Source organism: Triturus cristatus, chromosome 2_1 (assembly GCF_964204655.1).
Source record: "Triturus cristatus chromosome 2_1, aTriCri1.1, whole genome shotgun sequence".
NCBI classification, from domain to species: Eukaryota; Metazoa; Chordata; class Amphibia; order Caudata; family Salamandridae; genus Triturus; species Triturus cristatus.
This window is the reverse complement of record NC_140581.1, coordinates 295,150,014-295,169,998: the sequence shown is the minus strand read 5'-3', so window position 1 is coordinate 295,169,998 and position 19,985 is coordinate 295,150,014.

The window sequence follows — 19,985 nt, the reverse complement described above, 5'->3', positions numbered from 1 at the left end:
TATTGAGAGAACTCATTCCTAGGTTCGGTTTTCCAGTAACTTTTGAATCAGATAGAGGGTCTTATTTTAATAATGAAATAATTCGATTAATTTGTGAAGCATTTAAAATTGAACAAAAACTGCACTGTGCATACTGCCCAGAGGCTTCTGGAGTGGTAGAACAATTGAATGGCACAATTAAGTCAAGACTGGGAAAGGTGTGTACATCCACCCCACTGGAGTGGCCTGATGCTTTACCTCTTGTTCTGATGGGACTCAGAAGTATTCCAGACAAAAATACCAGATTGAGTCCCCATGAAATACTCATGGGAACAGCAATGAGGCAAGCATGTTTACCAAGGCACAAGCTGTTGAATATATCTGATGATTTGGTACTGGAGTATTGCAAAGAGTTGGCTGACCAAGTGCGGTCTATTTCTCACCAGGTCGGAGAAGACGCAGTCGCCAGACAGCCGAACCAGGGGTATGATCTGAATCCCGGTGACTGGGGAGTTGAGAAGAATCACACTCAAGAATCATGCCCAGCACCAAGGTAGGAAAAACCACATCAGGTTATATTGGTTACAACGACAGCGGTAAAATGTCCAGGCTTGCCTAATTGGATTCATGCAAGCCATACCAAAAGAGTACCAGCACCTGGCGAAGAAGGACCTCAACTGACTCAAGCAGTTGGGGCTGCCGAAGGTTGTACAGCTGAAGGATCTAGAACAACAGATCCTGAAATAGCTGACCAAGAACAACCAAGCACTAGTCAGGATAATTGGATCCCAATAGTAGATATACCTGAAGTGATTGTAAAAACAAGAAGCCAAACCAGATTAGTTAGTCAGGAAAAGAGTGAGGACCAGATAGGAGCAAAAGAACGCACTCAGGTAAGTGAAAATACAACTGTTAGGGAACCTGAGCAGGACCAGACAAGGAGAGAGCAATCTACTCAGACAGAAGAAATTGAAGACACAGACCCTAAGTCTGAGAAGGGACAGGTAGGTGTTAGTGAACACGTTCAGGTAGAAGAAATTCAAGAAACAGGAAGTCCTCAGCAGGACCAGTTAGGAAAAGAAAAACTGGTTCAGGAAGAAGAAGAAAAACAAATTGAAGTAAAACCTGAACAGGGTCAGATTAGGGAAGAAGAACACATCCAGGCAGATGATACTAAGACGATAAGCCCTGGACAAGGTCAGATAGAGAGAGATTCTAAAGGCGAAAATAACCAAGTTGCGCCACAAGTTAATGAAAACAAAAGAACACTTGAAGAAAGTAAAAGTGCAGTGCAAGCCAAAAGAATCAGAAAAGGCGATAATTGCCCTAGTATTATCAAGAATTTGAAATACCACCTCAAAACAATAAGTGAAGAACCGGACAAAGTAGATGAAGTATCCAGTCAGTCTGGACCATCAACTGAAAGTACCAAACAAAGAAGCACAAGATTGAAAATATTGAACAATAAATTCAAAGGTCCTGAATGAACGTACGTTATTCTTGAGGATTTCGAGAATCTGGAAATAAAAGAAGAAAGTAATGAAGAATTAAATGCAGCACAAATTGACAAAGGAAAGACATTTTTGTTTTTTTCCCCAAAGATTCTGTCACAGATTGAAATTCTAAATTGAAGGAGAGAAATCTTCTTAACCAAATAGAAAATGGCTGACAATAGAGCTCCTGGAGAACCGAAACAAAACTGTGTAAAGAAATGTCGTAGAATATGTATATGTAGCATATTTTTAGTACTTATAGTTTGGCTAGTATTGACAGTAGCCATCCCTTATTTGATGATTACAAAGAAAAAGAATAACATCGAGATAAATGAGGAAGTAGCTAACATTAAAGGAAATAGGGTAGCATTAGAAGCACCAGATAAGAATAAGACAAAACGAGACAAAGTAGATTTAGAAGCACCTGATGAGTTAGACATATTGCACTGTGACAGACAATGACACTGCTTTAATTGTATTTACAAAGTTATTAGTACAGTATGTGGACACTATGGAAGTTAGTGATTGTTATGTGAGTATGAAATTACCGGCATCCATAGCAGAAGGTGTGACCTATCATCATATTCCATTAACATATGGTATCTCTTGTAGTGTTTTAGCAAGTTTATTTTATAGAAAAGGAAAACTGCAATATAATTATTCTAATGTAGATGTGATTTTTTCCGAGGTTCCTATGCGAAAGAGAATGAACCCAGTTCTTAGTACTAGAGACTCATAATTCATGGGTGAATATTTTCTAACTATGAAAGCGATAGATATAGCTGAAGCACATACGCACAATTTAACATGTAAATTACACGAAGAAGAAAAGATATTTCTGAATTGAGTTGAGCAAAGGAGACAGGACTTCCAGAGAAGGGCTTCTGAACCGATACCTCTGTCGCCTGAGAAAGATGAAATTATAAAACTGGGAAGACTCATGCTGCTATGTCTTTGGACTTTGAAAAGAAAGGGAAGTTCTGCCTCCATAGAACAAAGACTGAATATAACAATGTATTTATTGGTTCCAGTGAATGCGAACATAATTTCTTAGTAATTGGGGAATGGGGACTAAAAGGTGGAACAGATCCAGTATTTCCTGAAATTTATTATGTATGTGGCAATAAAGCTTATTTCAGATTGCCTGATCATTTATACAGGAGTTGCTATTTTGGAATAATTTTTCCAAAAGTGTATCATGTGAAAAGAATCACTGGAAGCAATGAAGACGCAAAAGAACTAACACAAATAAAAAGAGCTAGTTTTTCTGAAATAGTAGGTGACATATTCGGTGCATTGATACCGTCAGTGGGAGTAATTTTGAATTCTCGTAAAATTTGTCAATTGTCTACAGTAGTGGATCGGTTATCTACTGACACTGCTGGAGGGTTCTTAATGATCAATACAGAATTGGTTGCGATCACATCTATGGTTTTGCAAAATCGACTTGCTCTTGATATATTATTGGCAAAAGAGGGCGGAGTCTGTAAAATGTTAAAAGCGCAACATTGTTGCACTTATATTCCTGATTAAAGTATTGAAATTGGAGGATATATTAAGAATATTACAAAATTAGAAGAAGATTTGAAACCACTGGAAGTTGACAGTGTAAGGAAGAAATTAACAAACAGCATTTCCACTATAGGTAGTTGGTTTTCTAATATAGGTAAAGGGATTTTAGGTCAAATAATAATGCCAATAATGGGAATAACAATATTAGTTTTAGCAATTATGTTTTCGCACAAATGTTGCAAGAATAGAAAGGACTATGAAGTGAATGAAAAGGGAAAGAAGAGAAAATACGAAGAAATACAGCTAGAAGAAATAAAGGGAGATTTGTACAAAAGAATGAGGGGTTTACAGCACAAAAAGGAGAAAGGAAGAAATGAAAGGGTTGAGGAAGAAATGGAAAAGTGCTAAAGTTGGCATCTGAAGTAGTAGTGGAAATTAGTGATGGCATAAAATGCCATTAGAGAGGGGATTGAGCAAGGTCTCGTGCAAAAGAGACTTGCTCGAAAGCAATCCTCTCAAATAACTTGTAATACCGTAATGAATATATCTGTAAATACTAAAAATGCATTTTATTCATTACACTGAATCTAGGGGAAGCTTGTCTTTTTGTATTACTAACCAGTAACCCGAGTGTCACTAAAAATGGCTGCCAAAAACGCGGGATTCTTACTGCGCATGAGTCAACTGCATCTACGTAGTATGACGTTTTCTTTGCTTGGAGGGAAAACTTTGCAGCTGCTCAATAGCTTCTAAAATGGCCGCTTGAAACTCACATGTTAATGCGCATGCTTTGCTTAAACTAAACCTTGCAAGTTCTACTAAATTGCTAATGCAAAAGATATATATAAGTAAATGGGGATAGAGTAGATATAAGTGGTATACAGTGAAATCATTTGTTTAAAATTCTAACATGTCTCTTTCTGACTTTATTAATAGTTCTTATTTGGGCCTTGACTGAAATCCCTATCCTGCGTAACTCGTGTGCAAGCGCACTCAAACCTGCCCGGAACTATGATGACACCGTTGAAACTCAGTCAAGGTCGCGCCGGCAAGAATCTCTTGGGAACTTAACTCATTGACCTGGACAGGGGAAGGAGAAGATATACAAAATATATACAATGTATTGAGGATAATGTCAAATGCCGGTGGGAATAAAGCTTGGGAAAGTCAATTAAGGGGCGGGAACATAGAACAATGAACCTAAAGTAAAATATTACATTTAGCATGGTGTGATGACCTTTTCTCCTTACCTTGCCCAATCAGAAGTAGTGGTTTCCACGATATTGAAACATTTGGGGGTGGTAAATGAACATAGAACAGTATAACTGAGGTAGTTTAGCTAGTTAGATGTCACAGACCCTACGCAGACTGCAGATGCCAGAGACCCTACGCGAGAGACCGAAACACTGATCGAAGAATCCAATCATCTAGAAGGGGATCGCGGAAGAATCGAGGAGGCACATACAAGAAGGGGCATCTTCTGGTATCATTTTAACTTCGCTGTTTGTCCAAGCAGAATGATATTCCCTGCTGATGATGAGATTATGGAAGAGCATTATAGGTAAATGATTTACTCAGTGTTCCTGTCCTTTACACCTAATGTGATGTGTAAGAAGCACGTTTGCCCAGTTGTATGATAAAAGAACGAATGATTTTACCACGTGTGCCTCTACCACACAGCCCAACCACAAATGTGTCTCAACCACGCCTTCCTTTACCATGAAATGTCGTGGTATAGGCATGAATGGTAAATGGGTATGTCTAACTAAGGTCGCCACTGCCCCGAATCCCCCTCAACTACCCCCCTACTCCTGCCCCCTCACGCTGTCCCTTTAACTACCCCAACCCCTTCCACTGCCCTAAAAATTACCTGAGCACCAACACTAAAAACTACCCCAACTAGCCATTCCCCTCCAACTGCCCTAAGGCCTAAAGCCCTACACTAACCTGACCCTCTGCCATCCCTTAAACTACTCGAACCCCTTCCACTGCCCTAACCCAACTACTATTTTCCCTCCCACTGCCCTAAGGGCTAAAACCCTGCACCCTAACTTATACTACCCCACCCGCCTGCCCCCCTTGCGCTGTCCCTCAAACTACCCCAACACCTTCCACTGTCCTAAAAACTTACCCCGACCCCCGCCCTACAAACTAACCCAACTACCCATTCCCCTGCCACTGCCCTAAGGCCTAAAACCTTACACTAGCCCACCCCGTGCCATCCCTTAAACTACCAAAACCCCTTCCACTGCCCTAAAACCTACCCTGACCACCCTCACCATAAAAACTAACCCAACTCCTCTCTCCCCTCCCACTGCCCTAAGGCCTAAAACCCTGCACCCTAACTTATACTACCCCACCCCCAGCCCCCTGTGCTGTCCCTTAAACTATCCCAACCCCTCCCACTGCCCTAAAACGTACCCTGACCCCCTCCCAGTCCCAAAAAATACCCAACTACCCATTGCTCTCCCACTGCCCCAAGGCCTAAAGCCCTACACTACCCGGCCCCCCACCACACGCTGTCACTTTAACTACCCCAACCCCTTCCACTGCCCTAGAACCTACCCCTGCCCCACCCTAAAAATCAACCCTAATACCCATTCCCCTCCCACTGCCCTAAGGCCTAAAATCTTGCACCCTAACTTATACTACCCCACCCCCAGCCCCCTGCACTGTCCCTTAAACTACGCCAACCACTTCCACTGCCCTAAAACCTACCCTGACCACCTCCCAGCTCTAAAAAACTACCTATTCCCCTCCCACTGCCATAAGGTCTAAAACCCTACACTACCCCACCCCTCCACACCTGTTCTGTCCCTTATCATACCCCAATCCATTCCACTGCCCTAAAACCTACCCCAACCCCCCGCCCAACAACTAACCCAGGTACCCATTCCCCTCCCACTGCCCTAAGGCCTAAAACCCTACATCCTATCTTACACTACTCCGATCCCCCTGCGCTGTCCCTTAACCCCTTCGCTGCCAGGCCTTTTCCCCCTCCTGTGCCATGCTCTTTTTTGGCTATTTGGGGTAGTGCGCGCTGAGGCCCCTGTAACTTTTTGACCACATAAGGTATCCACGCCAAATTTGCGTCCTTTTCTTCCAACATCATGGGGATTCTGAAGGTACTCAGGGTTTGTGGATTCCCCTGGAGGGGTCACAGAAATGAGCCAAAATACAGCAAAATGTAGTTTTTTTGGGGGAAAATGGGAAAAACGGGCTGCAAATGAAAGCATCTGGGTTTTTCCCTGCAAATGTTATCAAAAAAGGGTTTGTGGGGCTGAAATCACCATTTTCCCAGCTTTTAGGGGATACCAGACTTTTGTCAGAAACCCAACATTTTTTACACAGTTTTGGCATTTTTCTGGGACATAGCCTATTTTTGCTATTTTTTGTGCTTTCAACCTCCTTCCAGTTAATGGTAGAAATGGGTACAAAAGCAATAATGAAACCTGGAAAGCTATACATTTTAGAGAAGCAGACAAAATTCTGAATTCAGCAAGGAGTCATTTGTGTAGATCCATCAAGGTTTCTTTATAGAAACTAACAGTTAAATGTAGGATAAATTGAAAATTTGTTGAAAACAAGCTCCTCTAGTGTCAACATTTTCACCTGTAACTTCTTATAATTTTGACAGCTCTTTGAAAGCAATATACCGTTACATCCGCTGGACATTACTGGTTGTGGGGATATATAGGACTTGTAGGTTCACCAAGAACCCGACGAACCCAGAGCCAAAAACTGAGCAGCAACTTGCAATGGTTTTTTGTTATGTACCGGGTATATAGAAATTATTCTGTAAAAATGTGTACATGGAAAAATCGGTATGAAAGACACCTATGTATTTCTGAAATGAGAACAAAACATAGGGGCAGATTTATAATGGACTTGCACCACTTTTACGCCGCCGTTGCGTCACTTTTGTGACACAGCGGCGGCGTAAACCCTGCGCCATGTTGCGCCCCATTTACAACGTGACGCATCTAGGGAGATGCGTCACGTTGTAAAGCTTGCGCCACATGTGGGCGTACCTGCACAGAGGGGGGCGTTCCGGCGCAGGAACGCCTCCGAAAAGTGGCGGAGTGAAATCTACAAGATTTCACTCAGTCACTTTTCCGGCCATGCTGTGTCAAAACCCTGCTCCTGCTTGAGGCAGGCGTAAGGATTGACGCAGCATTGTAACAATAGGGCACCCCGAGCCTTGCTGGAGCTGCGTCGCGCTTGCGATGCAACTCCAGCAATGCGCCAACCTTCCGCCATCAGATGCGTCACGCATCTGTTTATCCTTGCGCCATGATGCGCTGCATTGTAAATGCGGCGCATCTATTGTGGCGCAAGGGTAAACTTTTGTGACGCATCTTCCCTGGCGCATCCATGCTGATTTGCAGGGATGCGCCAGGGAACATAAATCTGCCCCATAGAGTTTAGAAACAGTAGATATTTGCACATATCCGAAATTGGGAATACTCATACTAGCATGAGAATTATCAGTCATTTTTTAGAATGACTTCTTTTTTTACACAATGTCTTTCATTTGGAAGGCAGAAATGCATCGAAAGTCAATAGGTAATAACAGTTCCTTTACAAATCTGAATTACCCTAAGTCTTCCGATAAAAATGGTACCTCACTTGTAGGGGTAGGCATAGTGCCCACGACAGGAAATGGCTCAAAACCCAACGTGAACACACCACATTTTCACAATGCAAAATTACCCTTTTTTAGCAAAGTGCCTAGCTGTAGTTTTTTAACCCTAGCTCTGCCGGCACCTAGGGAAACCTAGCAAACCTATACATTTTTGAAAACTAGACACCGAGGGGAATCCAGGATGGGGTGACTTGACTGCCTCCCACCAGGTTCTGTTACCCAGAATCCCTTGCAAACCTCAAAACTTGCCAAAAAAAACACTTTTTCCCCACATTTCTCTGATAGAAAGTTCTGGAATCTGCGTGGATCCACAAATTTCCACCCACCCCGCGTTCCCCAAAGTCTTCCGAGAAAAATGGTACCTCACTTGTGTGGGTCAGCCTAGTGCCCGCGACAGGAAACGGCGCAAAACGTAAGGTGGACACACCTCAATTTCGTAGCGAAAAATGACCCTTTTTTGGCAAAGTGCCTACCTGTAGTTTTTGAACCATAGCTCTGCCGTCACCTAGGGAAACCTAGCAAACCTATACATTTTTGAAAACTAGACACCCAGGGGAATCCAGCATGGGGTGACTTGACTGCCTCCCACCAGGGTCTGTTACCCAGAATCCCTTGCAAACCTAAAAAATTGCCCAAAAAACACATTTTCCCCATATTTCTGTGGTGGAAAGTTCTGGAATCTACTTGGATCCACAAATTTCCACTCACCCAGTGTTCCCCAAAGTCTTCCGAGAAAAATGGTACCTCACTTGTGTGGGTCAGCCTAGTGCCCGCGACAGGAAACGGCACAAAACGTAACGTGGACACACCTCAATTTTGCTATGAAAAATGACCTTTTTTTGGCAAAGTGCCTAGCTGTAGTTTTTGAACCATAGCTCTGCCGTCACCTAGGGAAACCTAGCAAACCTATACATTTTTGAAAACTAGACACCCTAGGGGAATCCAGCACGGGGTGACTTGACTGCCTCCCACCAGGGTCTGTTACCCAGAATCCCTTGCAAACCTAAAAAATTGCCCAAAAAAACACATTTTCCCCACATTTCCCTGGTGGAAAGTTCTGGAATCTGCATGGATCCACAAATTTCCCCCCACCCTGCGTTCCCCAAAGTCTTCTGAGAAAAATGGTACCTCACTTGTGTGGGTCAGCCTAGTGCCCGCGACAGGAAACGGCACAAGCGCAAGGTCAGTGTTTTTATTTATTTAGTTAATTTTCACTATTCCGTTGATTGTCACTTCCAACGTCCCACCGCGCCCCTCTGCTCCACTGCGATTACCTGCATGAGCCGCAACTGCTAAAGCTATGTTGAGGTTTTGTTGGTTTGCAAATTATAAGAATACGCCCAATGTGTTGTGTGCAGTAGTTGTTGCAGCCAAGCAGCCTAGGCTCATGTCTTCTCTGTTCTCTGATTACACAGAAAAATATATTAGGTATTCAGGTGTCCTCCTGCATAATACACAGAAAGTCAAATTTTAGTTCTCTCTGTTTTAAGGTATATTTCAGTCTATTTCTGGCCCTGGAAGACTATCCAAAGGCAGTGTGACACTAGTTTAATTTCGGTTCATTGTTGAGGGTTTCACCATGTGTTGCGTTGTTTAGAAAGTTTTTATTGACACACATTTTTTATAGTACTTTCTAAGTTTTTCTCCTCTATGATGTTAAATCTGACTGTGTGAGCTGAGAATGTCCTCCACGTCTTTTTATATAGCACAAACATGAACCGGGAGGGTATCAGAGCGCTTAACAAATTATCAGAAGGAAGCGCAAAAAACAACACAAACAAGAGAGGTGCAGAATGTAGTGGCCATCAAATTGAGGTGAGATACCTCCACAGGACCAAGCTGACAAGTCATCAGGCACAATCAGTCAAATAATTGTCATAGGTTTAGACAATGTGTTATCTTGTGAGAACTAGAGCAGAAATGTGGTCATAAGTAATACTTTAACTTATTTTTTGAATGATACAATTGAGTTGATCAGTCTGATTTCTGGTGGTGAGTTTAAAATTCTTGGGACAATACTGAGAAGACTCTGTTGCAAGTTTTGCAGCCAAAAACTTGTACTAAAGCATGCAATAGTCAGCAGCACGCCTTATGACATACTAACATCTGGTACATTAGAAGGGTTCCTCGAGGATTTCTTAGTTAAAAACATAGTTCATTAAAAGTTCACTTACCATATTATCATCAGGCCGGAAGTTATTGTATCTATTCTCTGATTAAGGAGTGCAACGCGGACAGCACAGTAGCAATCCTCTCAAATAACTCGTAATACCGTAATCAATATTTCTGTAAATACTAAAAATGCATTTTATTCATTACACTGAATCTAGGGGAAGCTTGTACTACTAACCAGTAACCCTAGTGTCACTAAAAAGGGCCGCCAAAAACGCGGGATTCCTACTGTGCATGCGTCTACTGCATCTACGTAGTAAGATGTTTTCTATGCTTGGAGGGAAAACTTTGCAGCTGCGCAATACCTTCTAAAATGTCCGCTTGAAACTCACATGTTAATGCGCATGCTTTGCTTAAACTAAACCTTGCAAGTTTTACTAAATTGCTAATGCGAAATATATATATAGGTAAATGGAGATAGAGTAGAGATAAGTGGTATACAGTGAAATCATTTGTTTAAAATTCTAATATGTCCCTGTCTGACTTTATTAATAGTTCTTATTTGGGCCTCAGAGGGTGACTGAAATCCCTGTCCCGCGTAACTCATAGGCAAGCGCACTCAAAGCTGCCCGGAACTATGATGACACTGTTGAAACTCAGCCAAGGTCGCGCCGGCCTGGACAGAGGAAGGAGAGGATATACAAAATATATACAATGTATTGATCATAATGTGAAATGCGGGTGGGAATAAAGCTTGGGAAAGTAAATTAAGGGGCGGGAACATTGAACAATGAACCTAAAGTAAAATATTACATTTAGCATGTAGCGTGGTGTGATGACCTTTTCCCCTTGCCTTGCCCAATCAGAAGTAGTGGTTTCCACTATATTGAAACATTTGGGGGTGGTACATGAACATAGAATAGTATAAATTAGATAGTTTAGTTAGTTAGATGTCACAGACCCTACGCAGACTCCAGATGGCAGAGACCCTATTCGAGAGACTGAAATACTGATCGAAGAATCCAATCATCTAGAAGGGGATCACGGAAGAATCCAGGAGGCACAAACAAGAAGGGGTTCGCGGACGAAATTGAGGAGAGTAGTGCCAGAGAGGGGTGCGGCACTGGCGTTGCACTTAGATGAGGTCACCTTCACGGTCCTGAACCTGTCCTGATCCTTTGTTTCCCAACCTGTCCTGGGAGACTCCACCTGACTCCTTGGCAAGGAGTTTGGTCTTCACACCATTCTAGGTAAATATAATTCTGTGTAGTATGTCCTTGTTCTACTCTCTGTTTCTCCCTCTTTCAGGTACTGTCATCACAATATTTTAATTGAGACTTATATTGAACCAATCTTGATTTCTTTCCTGAAGAAACGGTGTATAGCATGTATTTGATCTTTGACTCACAAAAAGTTTGATTAGATACAACTTTTAAAACTCTTTGAGTCTTTAGGGCCGATTCACAGAACTAACTTAAGACAAAATCCTAAACTTACTACTTTTGGTATTAACAGAAGTTAGGATTTTGCAGATAATGGATTGTAGGGTTTTCTTTATTAGCAAAACGCCTAATTCAAATGACAAAGAAATGAGCAAAAGACCCAATAGAGTGGGATGATCAAAGCATGGAAACCTTTGTGAAATTACGAAACTGTTTGTGTGAAGCACCTGCCTTAGGCATGCCAGACTATTCAACAGAATTTGCACTGTTCTGTTGTGAGAGAGATAATTGTGCACTCTCAGTCTTAACACAGAGACATGGTCTAACGCGACGTCCTGTGGCATATTTTTCTGCTGCCTTGGACCCTGTAGCATCTGCATTGCCTGGTTGTCTAAAAGCTGTAGCCGCAACGTGCATGAGTCTGGAACAGAGCGAGTCCATTGTGTTGGGACACCCTGTAAAAGTGTACGTCTCTCATTCAGTTGTAATTCTTTTAACAAGAACTCGAACTCAGTATCTTACCCCTAGTAGAATGACAAAATATGAGAGAATTATACTAGGGGCTGAAAACGTGACTACAGTCAGATGTACTGTTCTTAACCCAGCTACCTTGTTACCAGATGCATACAATGAAGAAGTGAAAGATGAAGTCGAACACGAATGTCTTGACGTGACGGAACTCAGTACCAAACCCCATCCAGACATACAGGAGGAGCCCTTGAAGAATGCCGAACATGAGCTCTTTGTAGATGGCTCGTGTATGCGCCATGAGGAAGGAAGACTGAGTGCTGCTTACGCTGTGTGTACATTGGCCGGAATATTCGAAGCATCGTATTTACCAGGAGTCAAGTCTGCACAAGTAGCCGAATTGATAGCTTTAATCCAAGCTTGCAAAAGTGGGAAAAATTGGAGAGTAACCATTTACACTGATAGCCAGTATGGTTACGGGGTTGTGCACTACTTTGGCCAGCTCTGGATGCAGAGAGACTTCTTGACTTCTTCAGGGTCTCCCATTAAAAACGGAATATTTGTGAAAGAATTGCTTGAGGCAATACAATTGCCAAAAGTGGTGGCAGTGTTCAAGTGTGCCTCAAATCAGTCAGGAAGTGACTATGTGACTGCGGGTAACCGATATGCTGACCAGGTTGCCCAACACTGCGCCAAACATAAAATAGCAGTAAACAAGAAAATTGAAACGTGTGGAATCAGCTGCTAACTTATACTACTTTCAGGATTAGAAATATGAAAAGAAGTAAGAAAACTACAAGATGAAGTGGAAACAAAAGAAAGAGAAGAGTGGAAAAAAATTGGTTGTCAGAGAAGGGCAGAAGATGGTGTATGGGTGTATTTGGATGGCAGGCCAGTAATGCCAGACTGTATGCTTGCACCATTGGCTAGGATGTATCATAGAGACACCCACATATGGAAGAGATGCTATGATTAGACTTTTCAGACAAGATTGGTTTAATGCAAAGTTCAAAAATGTCGCAGAGAGTCTTTGCCAGAGATGCTTGGCATGTCAACAAATGAATCCAAGCAAGAAAACAATAGTCAGTATGGGAAAAATTGGAAAAGCAGAAGATCCATTTGTAAGGCTTCAAATAGATTTCATTCAGTTGCCTGTTTGTCGAGGATTGAAATATGTACTTGTCATAATTTGTTTATTTTCAAAGTGAGTGGAAGCATACCCAACCAGAAGAAATGACAGCTTAACAGTGGCCAAACTCCTATTGAGAGAACTCATTCCTAGGTTCGGTTTTCCAGTAACTTTTGAATCAGATAGAGGGTCTTATTTTAATAATGAAATAATTCGATTAATTTGTGAAGCATTTAAAATTGAACAAAAACTGCACTGTGCATACTGCCCAGAGGCTTCTGGAGTGGTAGAACAATTGAATGGCACAATTAAGTCAAGACTGGGAAAGGTGTGTACATCCACCCCACTGGAGTGGCCTGATGCTTTACCTCTTGTTCTGATGGGACTCAGAAGTATTCCAGACAAAAATACCAGATTGAGTCCCCATGAAATACTCATGGGAACAGCAATGAGGCAAGCATGTTTACCAAGGCACAAGCTGTTGAATATATCTGATGATTTGGTACTGGAGTATTGCAAAGAGTTGGCTGACCAAGTGCGGTCTATTTCTCACCAGGTCGGAGAAGACGCAGTCGCCAGACAGCCGAACCAGGGGTATGATCTGAATCCCGGTGACTGGGGAGTTGAGAAGAATCACACTCAAGAATCATGCCCAGCACCAAGGTAGGAAAAACCACATCAGGTTATATTGGTTACAACGACAGCGGTAAAATGTCCAGGCTTGCCTAATTGGATTCATGCAAGCCATACCAAAAGAGTACCAGCACCTGGCGAAGAAGGACCTCAACTGACTCAAGCAGTTGGGGCTGCCGAAGGTTGTACAGCTGAAGGATCTAGAACAACAGATCCTGAAATAGCTGACCAAGAACAACCAAGCACTAGTCAGGATAATTGGATCCCAATAGTAGATATACCTGAAGTGATTGTAAAAACAAGAAGCCAAACCAGATTAGTTAGTCAGGAAAAGAGTGAGGACCAGATAGGAGCAGAAGAACGCACTCAGGTAAGTGAAAATACAACTGTTAGGGAACCTGAGCAGGACCAGACAAGGAGAGAGCAATCTACTCAGACAGAAGAAATTGAAGACACAGACCCTAAGTCTGAGAAGGGACAGGTAGGTGTTAGTGAACACGTTCAGGTAGAAGAAATTCAAGAAACAGGAAGTCCTCAGCAGGACCAGTTAGGAAAAGAAAAACTGGTTCAGGAAGAAGAAGAAAAACAAATTGAAGTAAAACCTGAACAGGGTCAGATTAGGGAAGAAGAACACATCCAGGCAGATGATACTAAGACGATAAGCCCTGGACAAGGTCAGATAGAGAGAGATTCTAAAGGCGAAAATAACCAAGTTGCGCCACAAGTTAATGAAAACAAAAGAACACTTGAAGAAAGTAAAAGTGCAGTGCAAGCCAAAAGAATCAGAAAAGGCGATAATTGCCCTAGTATTATCAAGAATTTGAAATACCACCTCAAAACAATAAGTGAAGAACCGGACAAAGTAGATGAAGTATCCAGTCAGTCTGGACCATCAACTGAAAGTACCAAACAAAGAAGCACAAGATTGAAAATATTGAACAATAAATTCAAAGGTCCTGAATGAACGTACGTTATTCTTGAGGATTTCGAGAATCTGGCAATAAAAGAAGAAAGTAATGAAGAATTAAATGCAGCACAAATTGACAAAGGAAAGAAATTTTTGTTTTTTTCCCCAAAGATTCTGTCACAGATTGAAATTCTAAATTGAAGGAGAGAAATCTTCTTAACCAAATAGAAAATGGCTGACAATAGAGCTGCTGGAGAACCGAAACAAAACTGTGTAAAGAAATGTCGTAGAATATGTATATGTAGCATATTTTTAGTACTTATAGTTTGGCTAGTATTGACAGTAGCCATCCCTTATTTGATGATTACAAAGAAAAAGAATAACATCGAGATAAATGAGGAAGTAGCTAACATTAAAGGAAATAGGGTAGCATTAGAAGCACCAGATAAGAATAAGACAAAACGAGACAAAGTAGATTTAGAAGCACCTGATGAGTTAGACATATTGCACTGTGACAGACAATGACACTGCTTTAATTGTATTTACAAAGTTATTAGTACAGTATGTGGACACTATGGAAGTTAGTGATTGTTATGTGAGTATGAAATTACCGGCATCCATAGCAGAAGGTGTGACCTATCATCATATTCCATTAACATATGGTATCTCTTGTAGTGTTTTAGCAAGTTTATTTTATAGAAAAGGAAAACTGCAATATTATTATTCTAATGTAGATGTGATTTTTTCCGAGGTTCCTATGCGAAAGAGAATGAACCCAGTTCTTAGTACTAGAGACTCATAATTCATGGGTGAATATTTTCTAACTATGAAAGCGATAGATATAGCTGAAGCACATACGCACAATTTAACATGTAAATTACACGAAGAAGAAAAGATATTTCTGAATTGAGTTGAGCAAAGGAGACAGGACTTCCAGAGAAGGGCTTCTGAACCGATACCTCTGTCGCCTGAGAAAGATGAAATTATAAAACTGGGAAGACTCATGCTGCTATGTCTTTGGACTTTGAAAAGAAAGGGAAGTTCTGCCTCCATAGAACAAAGACTGAATATAACAATGTATTTATTGGTTCCAGTGAATGCGAACATAATTTCTTAGTAATTGGGGAATGGGGACTAAAAGGTGGAACAGATCCAGTATTTCCTGAAATTTATTATGTATGTGGCAATAAAGCTTATTTCAGATTGCCTGATCATTTATACAGGAGTTGCTATTTTGGAATAATTTTTCCAAAAGTGTATCATGTGAAAAGAATCACTGGAAGCAATGAAGACGCAAAAGAACTAACACAAATAAAAAGAGCTAGTTTTTCTGAAATAGTAGGTGACATATTCGGTGCATTGATACTGTCAGTGGGAGTAATTTTGAATTCTCGTAAAATTTGTCAATTGTCTACAGTAGTGGATCGGTTATCTACTGACACTGCTGGAGGGTTCTTAATGATCAATACAGAATTGGTTGCGATCACATCTATGGTTTTGCAAAATCGACTTGCTCTTGATATATTATTGGCAAAAGAGGGCGGAGTCTGTAAAATGTTAAAAGCGCAACATTGTTGCACTTATATTCCTGATTAAAGTATTGAAATTGGAGGATATATTAAGAATATTACAAAATTAGAAGAAGATTTGAAACCACTGGAAGTTGACAGTGTAAGGAAGAAATTAACAAACAGCATTTCCACTATAGGTAGTTGGTTTTCTAATATAGGTAAAGGGATTTTAGGTCAAATAATAATGCCAATAATGGGAATAACAATATTAGTTTTAGCAATTATGTTTTCGCACAAATGTTGCAAGAATAGAAAGGACTATGAAGTGAATGAAAAGGGAAAGAAGAGAAAATACGAAGAAATACAGCTAGAAGAAATAAAGGGAGATTTTTACAAAAGAATGAGGGGTTTACAGCACAAAAAGGAGAAAGGAAGAAATGAAAGGGTTGAGGAAGAAATGGAAAAGTGCTAAAGTTGGCATCTGAAGTAGTAGTGGAAATTAGTGATGGCATAAAATGCCATTAGAGAGGGGATTGAGCAAGGTCTCGTGCAAAAGAGACTTGCTCGAAAGCAATCCTCTCAAATAACTTGTAATACCGTAATGAATATATCTGTAAATACTAAAAATGCATTTTATTCATTACACTGAATCTAGGGGAAGCTTGTCTTTTTGTATTACTAACCAGTAACCCGAGTGTCACTAAAAATGGCTGCCAAAAACGCGGGATTCTTACTGCGCATGAGTCAACTGCATCTACGTAGTATGACGTTTTCTTTGCTTGGAGGGAAAACTTTGCAGCTGCTCAATAGCTTCTAAAATGGCCACTTGAAACTCACATGTTAATGCGCATGCTTAGCTTAAACTAAACCTTGCAAGTTCTACTAAATTGCTAATGCAAAAGATATATATAAGTAAATGGGGATAGAGTAGATATAAGTGGTATACAGTGAAATCATTTGTTTAAAATTCTAACATGTCTCTTTCTGACTTTATTAATAGTTCTTATTTGGGCCTTGACTGAAATCCCTATCCTGCGTAACTCGTGTGCAAGCGCACTCAAACCTGCCCGGAACTATGATGACACAGTTGAAACTCAGTCAAGGTCGCGCCGGCAAGAATCTCTTGGGAACTTAACTCATTGACCTGGACAGGGGAAGGAGAAGATATACAAAATATATACAATGTATTGAGGATAATGTCAAATGCCGGTGGGAATAAAGCTTGGGAAAGTCAATTAAGGGGCGGGAACATAGAACAATGAACCTAAAGTAAAATATTACATTTAGCATGGTGTGATGACCTTTTCTCCTTACCTTGCCCAATCAGAAGTAGTGGTTTCCACGATATTGAAACATTTGGGGGTGGTAAATGAACATAGAACAGTATAACTGAGGTAGTTTAGCTAGTTAGATGTCACAGACCCTACGCAGACTGCAGATGCCAGAGACCCTACGCGAGAGACCGAAACACTGATCGAAGAATCCAATCATCTAGAAGGGGATCGCGGAAGAATCGAGGAGGCACATACAAGAAGGGGCATCTTCTGGTATCATTTTAACTTCGCTGTTTGTCCAAGCAGAATGATATTCCCTGCTGATGATGAGATTATGGAAGAGCATTATAGGTAAATGATTTACTCAGTGTTCCTGTCCTTTACACCTAATGTGATGTGTAAGAAGCACGTTTGCCCAGTTGTATGATAAAAGAACGAATGATTTTACCACGTGTGCCTCTACCACACAGCCCAACCACAAATGTGTCTCAACCACGCCTTCCTTTACCATGAAATGTCGTGGTATAGGCATGAATGGTAAATGGGTATGTCTAACTAAGGTCGCCACTGCCCCGAATCCCCCTCAACTACCCCCCTACTCCTGCCCCCTCACGCTGTCCCTTTAACTACCCCAACCCCTTCCACTGCCCTAAAAATTACCTGAGCACCAACACTAAAAACTACCCCAACTAGCCATTCCCCTCCAACTGCCCTAAGGCCTAAAGCCCTACACTAACCTGACCCTCTGCCATCCCTTAAACTACTCGAACCCCTTCCACTGCCCTAACCCAACTACTATTTTCCCTCCCACTGCCCTAAGGGCTAAAACCCTGCACCCTAACTTATACTACCCCACCCGCCTGCCCCCCTTGCGCTGTCCCTCAAACTACCCCAACACCTTCCACTGTCCTAAAAACTTACCCCGACCCCCGCCCTACAAACTAACCCAACTACCCATTCCCCTGCCACTGCCCTAAGGCCTAAAACCTTACACTAGCCCACCCCGTGCCATCCCTTAAACTACCAAAACCCCTTCCACTGCCCTAAAACCTACCCTGACCACCCTCACCATAAAAACTAACCCAACTCCTCTCTCCCCTCCCACTGCCCTAAGGCCTAAAACCCTGCACCCTAACTTATACTACCCCACCCCCAGCCCCCTGTGCTGTCCCTTAAACTATCCCAACCCCTCCCACTGCCCTAAAACGTACCCTGACCCCCTCCCAGTCCCAAAAAATACCCAACTACCCATTGCTCTCCCACTGCCCCAAGGCCTAAAGCCCTACACTACCCGGCCCCCCACCACACGCTGTCACTTTAACTACCCCAACCCCTTCCACTGCCCTAGAACCTACCCCTGCCCCACCCTAAAAATCAACCCTAATACCCATTCCCCTCCCACTGCCCTAAGGCCTAAAATCTTGCACCCTAACTTATACTACCCCACCCCCAGCCCCCTGCACTGTCCCTTAAACTACGCCAACCACTTCCACTGCCCTCAAACCTACCCTGACCCCCTCCCAGCTCTAAAAAACTACCTATTCCCCTCCCACTGCCATAAGGTCTAAAACCCTACACTACCCCACCCCTCCACACCTGTTCTGTCCCTTATCATACCCCAATCCATTCCACTGCCCTAAAACCTACCCCAACCCCCCGCCCAACAACTAACCCAGGTACCCATTCCCCTCCCACTGCCCTAAGGCCTAAAACCCTACATCCTATCTTACACTACTCCGATCCCCCTGCGCTGTCCCTTAACCCCTTCGCTGCCAGGCCTTTTCCCCCTCCTGTGCCATGCTCTTTTTTGGCTATTTGGGGTAGTGCGCGCTGAGGCCCCTGTAACTTTTTGACCACATAAGGTATCCACGCCAAATTTGCGTCCTTTTCTTCCAACATCATGGGGATTCTGAAGGTACTCAGGGTTTGTGGATTCCCCTGGAGGGGTCACAGAAATGAGCCAAAATACAGCAAAATGTAGTTTTTTGGGGGGAAAATGGGAAAAACGGGCTGCAAATGAAAGCATCTGGGTTTTTCCCTGCAAATGTTATCAAAAAAGGGTTTGTGGGGCTGAAATCACCATTTTCCCAGCTTTTAGGGGATACCAGACTTTTGTCAGAAACCCAACATTTTTTACACAGTTTTGGCATTTTTCTGGGACAGAGCCTATTTTTGCTATTTTTTGTGCTTTCAACCTCCTTCCAGTTAATGGTAGAAATGGGTACAAAAGCAATAATGAAACCTGGAAAGCTATACATTTTAGAGAAGTAGAAAAAATTCTGAATTCAGCAAGGAGTCATTTGTGTAGATCCATCAAGGTTTCTTTATAGAAACTAACAGTTAAATGTAGGATAAATTGAAAATTTGTTGAAAACAAGCTCCTCTAGTGTCAACATTTTCACCTGTAACTTCTTATAATTTTGACAGCTCTTTGAAAGCAATATACCGTTACATCCGCTGGACATTACTGGTTGTGGGGATATATAGGACTTGTAGGTTCACCAAGAACCCGACGAACCCAGAGCCAAAAACTGAGCAGCAACTTGCAATGGTTTTTTGTTATGTACCGGGTATATAGTAATTATTCTGTAAAAATGTGTACATGGAAAAATCGGTATGAAAGACACCTATGTATTTCTGAAATGAGAACAAAACATAGGGGCAGATTTATAATGGACTTGCACCACTTTTACGCCGCCGTTGCGTCACTTTTGTGACACAGCGGCGGCGTAAACCCTGCGCCATGTTGCGCCCCATTTACAACGTGACGCATCTAGGGAGATGCGTCACGTTGTAAAGCTTGCGCCACATGTGGGCGTACCTGCACAGAGGGGGGCGTTCCGGCGCAGGAACGCCTCCGAAAAGTGGCGGAGTGAAATC